Source organism: Octodon degus, unplaced genomic scaffold (genome assembly GCF_000260255.1).
Source record: "Octodon degus isolate 3935 unplaced genomic scaffold, OctDeg1.0 scaffold00042, whole genome shotgun sequence".
Taxonomy (NCBI): Eukaryota; Metazoa; Chordata; class Mammalia; order Rodentia; family Octodontidae; genus Octodon; species Octodon degus.
Window position 1 is genome coordinate 5,836,493 of NW_004524618.1, and position 8,981 is coordinate 5,845,473.

Here is an 8,981-nt window from a genome sequence, read left to right on the forward strand (position 1 = left end):
CCACCTGCCCACCAGAGCACTGTCTTCCACCTGTGCAGTGAACTCTGCCTTGGCCGAGATTCTTGGCTCCAAAGTCATACACGTTACTCATCTCTAGGCCGCGCCGTGCAAATCACGGGACGCAGATGGAGGCCGTGAAAGCCGGCACAGCCACAGCGTGGGCGCAAAGAGCCAGGAAAGTAGCGCAAGTGACAGGAGGGACACTTACAGGGCACACGATTTATTCACTGATTAATTTTAAAACGCAGTTTCTTTGGTAATGGTTCACAGGTCCTTGACCCCATGATATTGTAGCAAATAAAGTGTTGTTTTTATTTCTATTTTGTCCCAAATTACTGAAAGATTTCCAACTGCTTCCACTAAACTACACAGGTACCAGCTTGAACGAGGAGAGTGTGTGCTCACTGGTGGAGCTAAATTCCTCATGCTTAGCTACTTACAGGTCGCGTTGTATCTCTATTTCTAATTATCGCGTTTCTGATTCGGATTTTCTTCTTTCGGATTAACACTTTTATTTATCTATGCAGGTCAACCTTTGACAATCATCTTTTAAGCTTCTTAATCTTTTAATATTGAAAATACATACACGATCACAGAAAGTGGAAAAGTGCAGAATTTAATATGCATGAGTGGAAACATTTTTGTTAGGTCTTAGAAACTCTCTGCTATACACAGACATAACTTAAGCAACTGGATTTTCCAATTACCTAAATATTTCGGAGTACTTTTAAATGTGGGATAAAACCAATTGACTGAATTTGAAAGTGACAGTCAACATTGGTGTTAAAAATCAGATAAATGGGCCAAGGAGATGGCTCAGTAGAATAAGCGCTTCCCTGGCAAGTGCAGGGGCCTGAGTTCAATCCCCAGTTCTGCCAAAAAAAACAAAAAAAAAACAAAATAAAATAAATCAGGTAAATGAGTTGTGTCTGCTCTTACCATTGGTATTTGTGTGAATTTTCCTTAATTAGTTTGGACAAACTCTATCTAAAAATTAGAAATAGACGGTGACCTATGGAAATATCCTGACAGCAGCTTAGATCTTACTGCTTTTTTAATGATACACAAGTATGAGGAATCAACTGCCCCAACTTCTTTCTCAGGGCAGGACAATTATCAGTGAAGAGGCACCTTAGGACAAAAGTGCCAGTGCTAGTTAGAATTATTGATTTTAGAAATAAAACATAGTGGTCGTGTAACAACACTGGGTCTATCCGTTCAAAAACAGAAATAGACCTGAGTAAAACAATACTGTAATGCAGGAAAAGAATTTAAATACATTTCTACTCCTTGAATTAAGAAGAAAGTAGCGTATATCCGTCCCAACCATTCTGTATATACAGATACAAATTGGTCCTTCATCCATATCACCCTTTGTGTTTAGTTTTGTCAGAGAGGGGTATTCCATTGCCATTCAAATATTGTAGGTGCATGAATTCAGCAAAATAATCCAATATAATCCAGTAGTCCATAATAGTAGTAGAGAAGAAAGATTTGTACTAATAGTGCTTGGACAAGATATCATGTCTGCATCTTGTACTATGAATAACCACTACGAAGACAACAATATGTAATGTATTAATTATTGAAACTGTCGAATTAATTGGTTTTGAAACTGTCTCATTGCTATTTGTTTCTCAATAAAATTAATAAAAATAAGTACATCTCTAAAAGAGTGCTGGACAAACTCAGCCCACGAAAAGACATGGAGCATCTAGGAGGTCCAACGGTGTGGATCCCCAGAGCTCACAGCCATGTGACTGCCAGGGGGACGAGAGAGTTCTTTAGCTCACCTCTCATGCAAGAAGTGAAGTTGATTATATTCTATTTGCATAAGCTATGCAGAGTAAGGCACATGTTCGCAGTAGCCTGGGCTGCAGAAGGGTCTGCCTTTGCCATAATCAGTTAAAGTGCACTTCAACTCCTCCTCTCTGTTGTTTTTCTTCTACTTGGTATAGCTCACCCTGTGCAGTCACACACCCTGGAACCCAGTTGCCTGATCTGCTCTGCCGTTAGCCTGCACTCACCTAAATGGGAAAAGTAGGCCCCGAAAGGGCACCACAACAGTCCCAGAAGGTCAGTGGTCACAAGTCAGGAGTTCAGGTGAGTACATCCTGCTCAGCCACCTGTGATGGTATCTGAGACCCTTGGAGCTCTTTCTGCCCCTCTGGTTTCTGCTGTTGATGTGTCCAGGCGCCTCCAGGCTTTTCCCACTCCTGTGGCTGGGAGAGCTAAGGTTCCTGTTAGGTTTATTTGGCACAGTAAAGAGACATGACAGATAAAAGAGGCCTTTATTGCAGGCAAGGAGAAGACCACAGCAAAAGAGAGATGTGGAGCTTCTAAGGGTGTGGCAGGAAGAACAAAGGGTATATAGGGCCAGGATGGTGGGAGGTTTGGGGGGCCATCTGTGTGACGTAGCAAATAGTGATTGGGAAGAAGGCGGGAGCAAGGAAACAGGATCTTGTGAAAAGGAAGTAGAAGGTTGTAATAGCACCAGGGAGGAGGAAAGCGGAGCACAGCATGTGGCTTCCGTGGCCTGCGCCATTTGGGCTTTGCACCATGATGACTTAGCAGGACTTTTACTAAGGCAGAGAGAAGCCATCAGTTCCCAACCTGAGACAAGGACTCCTGCTTGCGTACTCCAGCCCCATCAATAGTGACAGGGTCCTAGCCACACCTCTTAGCTGTCAGCTACAAATTCAGGGTTCAGTGTGGCAAGATAGGCTGACACTGCATCTTGCAAAGGGACAGCGTGCATCGCGTGCAGTCTTGTCTCTATCCTTCAGCTCTAGGTCTCCAGCTGTGGCACTTAGGTCTCCAAGCTGTGCCTGCCAGAGTACTGCTCTTTCTTTAAAGTTTAAGAATCTACAAAATGATCTCACATTCTTTACACACATAAAATCTCTGAGTTAAACGAGTTGAGCAAGGGCAGCAACAATTATTTTGATTCAAGATCCAAGTTCTTGTCATTGCTCAGATTTGTAAACATATCTGATCCTGTAAAAATGCACACTCTCACTCTCTCACTAAATGTAAGCATCAGGAAAACAATAATTATCTGTGTTCCTTTAATTTTACCTTCATCCCATCCCATCAAGCAGCTGTAAAAATAATAACTGTGTCATCCCATCTTGCCACACTGAACCCCAAATTTGTAGCTGACAATCAGCTATAGTAAACCATATTTCTGCCAGTGTCATCTTTTATTTTTAAATCATTACTTTGCCTAAAAAACTATTTTCTACCAGGACAAAGTCTAACATTTCTGCATCTGATTGTTCATTTTAGTTCAGATGTTTACTTGGATGCATTTAGAATTTTACTCTCAATTGGGCATGGTGACATATACCTGTAATCCCGGCATTCAGGAGGCTGAGGCAGGAGGATCACTGTGAGCTCCAGACCAGCCTGAGCTACAAAGTGAGCTCACGGCTAGCCTGAGCTACATAGTGAGACCTTGTCTCAAAAAGGACACAGGCGTACACATGCACAAAGCATAGGACTTTACTCGCTGTCCTTCGGCACCAGGTGGGAGCTCACGTTACTGACTAGCATCTGCTGTCTGTCAGGGTTGCTATGTTACTTTCTCTCCCCTTTAGAAGGAGAGAGTACCGAAGCACCAAGGCATTGATTTTTGAGTTCCCTAGTCTGGCGAATATGCTCAGTCAATACCAGCAAATCAAATTCGTGCTACTTTGTGATTTCCCAAAATAGCATCATATAACAAAGAAAGAACCTTTTGCTGGACCATGGTCTCATTCAGGTTAAAGATCACTTTTCTTTATGAATTTAGCCAAGAAAACATGGTGCTTTGCCTGGTAGTTTTATTAAATTTATTAATCCAGTAAATGGAAATGCACTGCAGACTTTCATGAGCTGAGGTTTCTGTAGGACAAGTAGGTGAGTGAATTTATTCATTTTTAAATGATGTTAATGTTGGGCACGAAAGGAAACAGCATGGCCAAAGAGGACTCTTCCAGGAAGCCCTTCTGCAGAATGGTGTTTTAGAGCTCTCTGTTCTCATCCACTGCCAGGTAGTGCACAGGGTGGCACACATCCTTAATAAGTCTCCTGGATAGTTGAGCCTCAATAGCACAACCCACGGCTTACTGTGTGTGTCGTGCATCAGCCATGGGCACTGTCACACTCACGGAGGAACTGGTCATCACTTGAGAGGTTGCCAGTTTAGATAACATCCAAGGAGCCATAGATAGTCATTAGAGGTTTGTATAAAAGCTTTGTAATTGTTACTTCACAGTTCATTTCCACCAGACACTGTGTGTCACAGGGAACGCACCTTCTGGGATGCAAGGAGTGGAGTGAAATGTTGTTCAGGTCATGTGTCACGAAAGATGCACCTTCCTGTGTCATGGGCTTTGTAGCCAGGGTGCATAGTTCAGGAGTGTGTACAGCTGCTCTGCCTGGGATGGTGGATTGCTTATGTGTGCTTTAGGCCATGGGAGCAGGACTCGGTGTCCTTCAGACATGGTGATTAGTTGAAGCAATCTTATAGGCTCAAGGTGAATGTGAAAAGCTCTTCTGCCCTACCTGGGAAAAAAAGTGCTGCTTTCTCTTTCTGCATATCCTAAAGAAAGGAAAATCAGTTTTTACATTCTTAAGATCATGTTTTTATTAGAAGATCATGCATGTTCCAACCACTAGAGTTGAAAGATAGAGCCTACAAATAAAACGAAAAATTTCTTTAAGCTATCTGTTTAATTTGTGATTTCTTCTTAGGAGTGGATATGTGGATTAATGGATCCTTTTGTCAGACAACATATAGACTGCAGATTTTAAAGCTAGAGAGGTTTGGGTCAATCTGAAAGAAGATAATTTTTATCCTCCAATTTTCAGATTCTAAGAAATCCTACAACCTTTCTGTAGATATTCTATTCATATCACTGCAGCCGCAGTGACTTTTCCTGATCACATTAGCCATGCACTCCGGCCTTGTACCATTCACATGAATGTCTGCCATGCCAGGCTTTCTTCATGAAAACCACTGGTTCATCACTCATTATGCTTAGATTAAATTCTAAGCTGGTCCTGAAGATAGGCCCCAATCCCATGGCATTTATAAAACCTATATTTCAAATTCCTTAAAATGCACCCCTGTTCATTCTCCCAAAGGTACAGGCTTGGATTATGTGCTTAAGCCTTCTATTTTCCATATTTCTTCACATTGCTTGTAAAAATTTTATTTGTAAATGCTTTTTCCATCAACAATCATCACCACAGATATTGTAGTGGGGGAGACTCAAGATATGGTGAAAATTGCACGTGCCCTCCTCTGAAGAGTAAGGAATAAAGCGTTAGTGCTGCTGTACTAGTGCATCAAGTGCTGCTGGCTTTCAGCACCTTTATTTACCTTTAGCTTGTAAGATTTTAGCTGTTCCCGAAGGGTGCTCAGCAAAATGGAGAGCAACTACAGCTGAAATATTGCCAGAGGTAAGTGCTAGCTTCTTGCAAAACAGGACAGTAAGTTCTTCCACTAATGTCTTCTTTATCTCCTTTAAACATAAAGATCAAAGCCAAATAGCTCCGTGGATTAAAGTGCCTGCAAGCAGGCGCAGTGGCTGGGGGTTCAATCCCCGGGCCTGCTATGCTGGTCCTGCCCTCAGGGAGCACTGAGACAGCAATTGAGACTGGGCGTGGTGGTGCAAGCCAGTAATCCCAGCTCTTGGGAGGCTGTAAACAGGCAGATCACTATGAGTCCGATCTAGTAGTGGGACCCTGAACATGCTGTAGACCCTTCCCTAAAAAATGCGAAACAAAAGAAAACAAACGAAAAACATAAAGATCAGATCCAGAACTGCGGTTCAGACTTTGGAAGCCTGAGAATTCTGTTCACTCTTCTGACAGACTGTATAAATGATAGCATTAGATGCTTTACTAAGGAGTTTTAGACATTTAAACTAAATCTAAACATCTTATGGCAATTGAATTTATTCTCATAGATTTGAAAACTTCAGGTGGATGCCCCAAATCAGTTTCCTTAAACAACAGGTCAGCAAACTTCACACTGAAGATCTCTGTCTCTATCTCTCTGTCTCTATCTCTGTCTCTCTGTCTGTCTGTCTGTCTGTCTGTCTGTCTGTCTCTCTCTCTCTCTCTCTCTCTTTTTTTTCTCTCTCTCTCTTTGTGTGTTTGTGTGTGTCTCACACATTTTTTTAGTACAAATATTTCTGGAGTCGAGGCAGCAGTGCAGATTGCCAGGGTGTCAGGCTGCAGGACAAAGCTGGCCTCCCCCTCTTCTGTACATCATTTTCTGGGCACGCAGCGGTGCCCCTTTGCTGACATGCTGGGGTGGCAGCTCTTTCAGCTTGCAATGGTTTTGTTACATAGTTGAACAAAACCATATGGCTCAGGCAACCTTAAATATTTACTTTCTGGTTCATTCCAGAAAACGTTTGCCAGCTCCTGGTTTAAGCAATTTCTTCTGAAGCGCTGTCTTCTTGTGCCTGTCTCTCTGGGGTCTCTAAGTCCTCTGGCCAGAAATGGCGGTGGGAAGAGCACCTTCCCCTCCTCTTATGTCTCCCCTTTCTTAGTACACAGGGAAGATTTCTAAAACAGAAAAGAGGGGAAAGAACGTTTTTCTCCTGTTTTTTAACAGAATTTCTTTTCTATCTTGGTAGTGCAGGTTTTTAAAGTTCTTTTTATTTATTCTTTTTTTTTTTTTTGGTACTGCAGCTTTGTATGTAGACATTTTTAGAAAGACCTCCACATGCACTACAGGCACATATTTTCCTCTATGATTATTTTAAAGAATTTTCTGGAAATCTTGCCTTTATGCTGACCACTGTAACTTCCTCTCTATGGAACGGGAGGTGCGTGGCTACCCAGGCCTGCCAGATGCGTCAACACGTAAGAGGCCAGGGGGCGCCCTTGCTTCCTTCCTGTACTTACTTTCATTTAGTACACGTCTGCAGTACATAATGTTCGCATTTTTTATGAGGAACCAACACATATACACATTTTACTTCTGTTTTTCCTTCTGCATCCTCTTTCCTTTCCTCTCCCACTTCTCTATCTTCTCCCTTTTCGAGAAAGACTCATCCCCCCACTTATTATTATCCACCTATTTTTGCTCTTTATTATACTTTGGGGTTTGTGTGGGGCATTTAAACATGAGCCCTGGTTTATTTCACTCAGCACTGTGGTCTGAAGGTGTGCGCATTTTCCTGTGACTGGCTCAAGTTTTCCCTTCTCTAGGCGGCGCTGTGCCCCACTCTGTAAATGCCACACGTTTTCCACCTATTCATCTGTGAATGGACAAATGGGCTACTTTGAAGATGCAGCTATTATGAGTTGGGCTGCTATAAGTATAGCTACCCAGGTCTCACAGCTATGTGATGTGTTAACCCTCCTAGGAAGACGTTCAGGTAGGGGATAGCTGGGTGCAGTGGAGTTTCCAGCTTTAATTTCTCAGGTACTCTCCAAACCCATCTTCCTAGTGTTTGTAGTAGCTCACACTTCCACTAACAATGCAAAAAGCCTGCTTTCCTCGTGGCCTAGCCAGGTTCTTTGCTCAGAAGCATGCTTCTGTGTTACTAAATTTTATTTTCCTTTTTGTTTGATTTTTGAGACAGGATTTCACCATGTAGTTCATGCTGGCCTTGAATTCGCTGAGATTCTCCTACTTCAGCTTCCTGAGTGCTGGGATTACAGGCATGCATCACCACACCTGGCTTACTAAATTCTCCAAAAATTTCAATTTTATGAAACTATTCCTTTCGAAATCTTTCCATTCTTATTCAAAGTGCAAACTTGCATTTAGAGTGGTATTTTTAGAGACCAACTTCTTTTACTTATGAATTTTATGACTCAAGACATCTTACTTCATTTACAAATATACTCAGCACTGTATGTATTATTGTTCCATTTTCTTACATAAGAATTCATCAGTGTCTGTACTTGAAGAAAACAAAGAATGAAAAGGCTTGTATGCAGGGCCTTTCTTTCTGATTCCATGTGCAGCCTGTAGCTGAGGTGGCAAATTTGACCCCACCTTTTCTGAGGGGAGCCAGTTCCTTTCTGCTATTGATGGAATAACCTGCCAGCTGTTCATAAATAAAAATTATAGCCATTAGTATAGTGAAAAGAGTTCACGGAGGAGGGATATTTAAGTCAAAACATCTATACATCTTGAAAGCTGTTCTTTTGTTTCTATCAAAAATGATCCATTAGGCACATTTGTAGAATATCATTACAGTCTCATCTTATTCTGCTCATAATCCCATCATCAAGCTTGCAATATAAAATCATAGCGAAAATTAAGAATCCAGAAGCCTCCCTGGTAGGATAACCAAGGAAATGAGACAAAAGCTAAGAAGATAAAAGAGATTAGCTCAGAAGGAGAGGCATTGTTCTCCTGTACAAGCTCTCTACTCTGGTTGAAATTAATTGTTTCACATTTACCAAGGTTTGTTCCTTCTTTGAATATTTTGTTTATACCACAAGTTTTGCTTGAAAGAATCTTGACCTCCATAAAGTTTTTACTCGTAAACAAAACTGTACATAATGTTCCTCTGAAATCCTATAGCTCGCCATATGCCTGTCATGTCAAAGTTTATTTCCAGGTGGAGTGTTTAGGTTCAGCCATTTGCTGGGCTTCTGTAACAGTGAACATCATTGTGATATTATTTTACAAACACACACACACACACACACGCACACACACATCAAGCACAGAATTTATTTTTCTCTTGCTTTAGTTGATTTTTTCTGTTTCTTTTTTATAAAGAGAATAAAAATAATAGGAAAAATTAGAAATGATCCAGAATTTCACTAAACCAGATGATAATAATTCAAGAATTGTTTTTATGTTGCATATTGTTGTCTTCAAATTAGTTGTTAAGATTACCAGAATTTTTTGGTGGTTAAAATGTCAAGATAGGGGCTGGAGAGATGGCTCAGTGGTCTAAAGCACCTACTTAGAACAAGCTTAGCAAAAGCATCAGGGACCGCAGTTCAATCCCCCA

At 41.4% G+C, this 8,981-nt stretch overlaps 1 long non-coding RNA gene across 1 annotated transcript in view; it reads right to left on the reverse strand.

Moving 5' to 3' along the window:
• LOC111816839 overlaps positions 1-8,981 on the reverse strand; it is a 21,807-nt gene that overhangs the window by 11,814 nt on the left and 1,012 nt on the right. Inside the window, exon 2 of the long non-coding RNA XR_002821166.1 lies at positions 3,405-3,413. This is a non-coding gene — a long non-coding RNA (uncharacterized LOC111816839). The remainder of the gene's footprint in view (positions 1-3,404; positions 3,414-8,981) is intronic.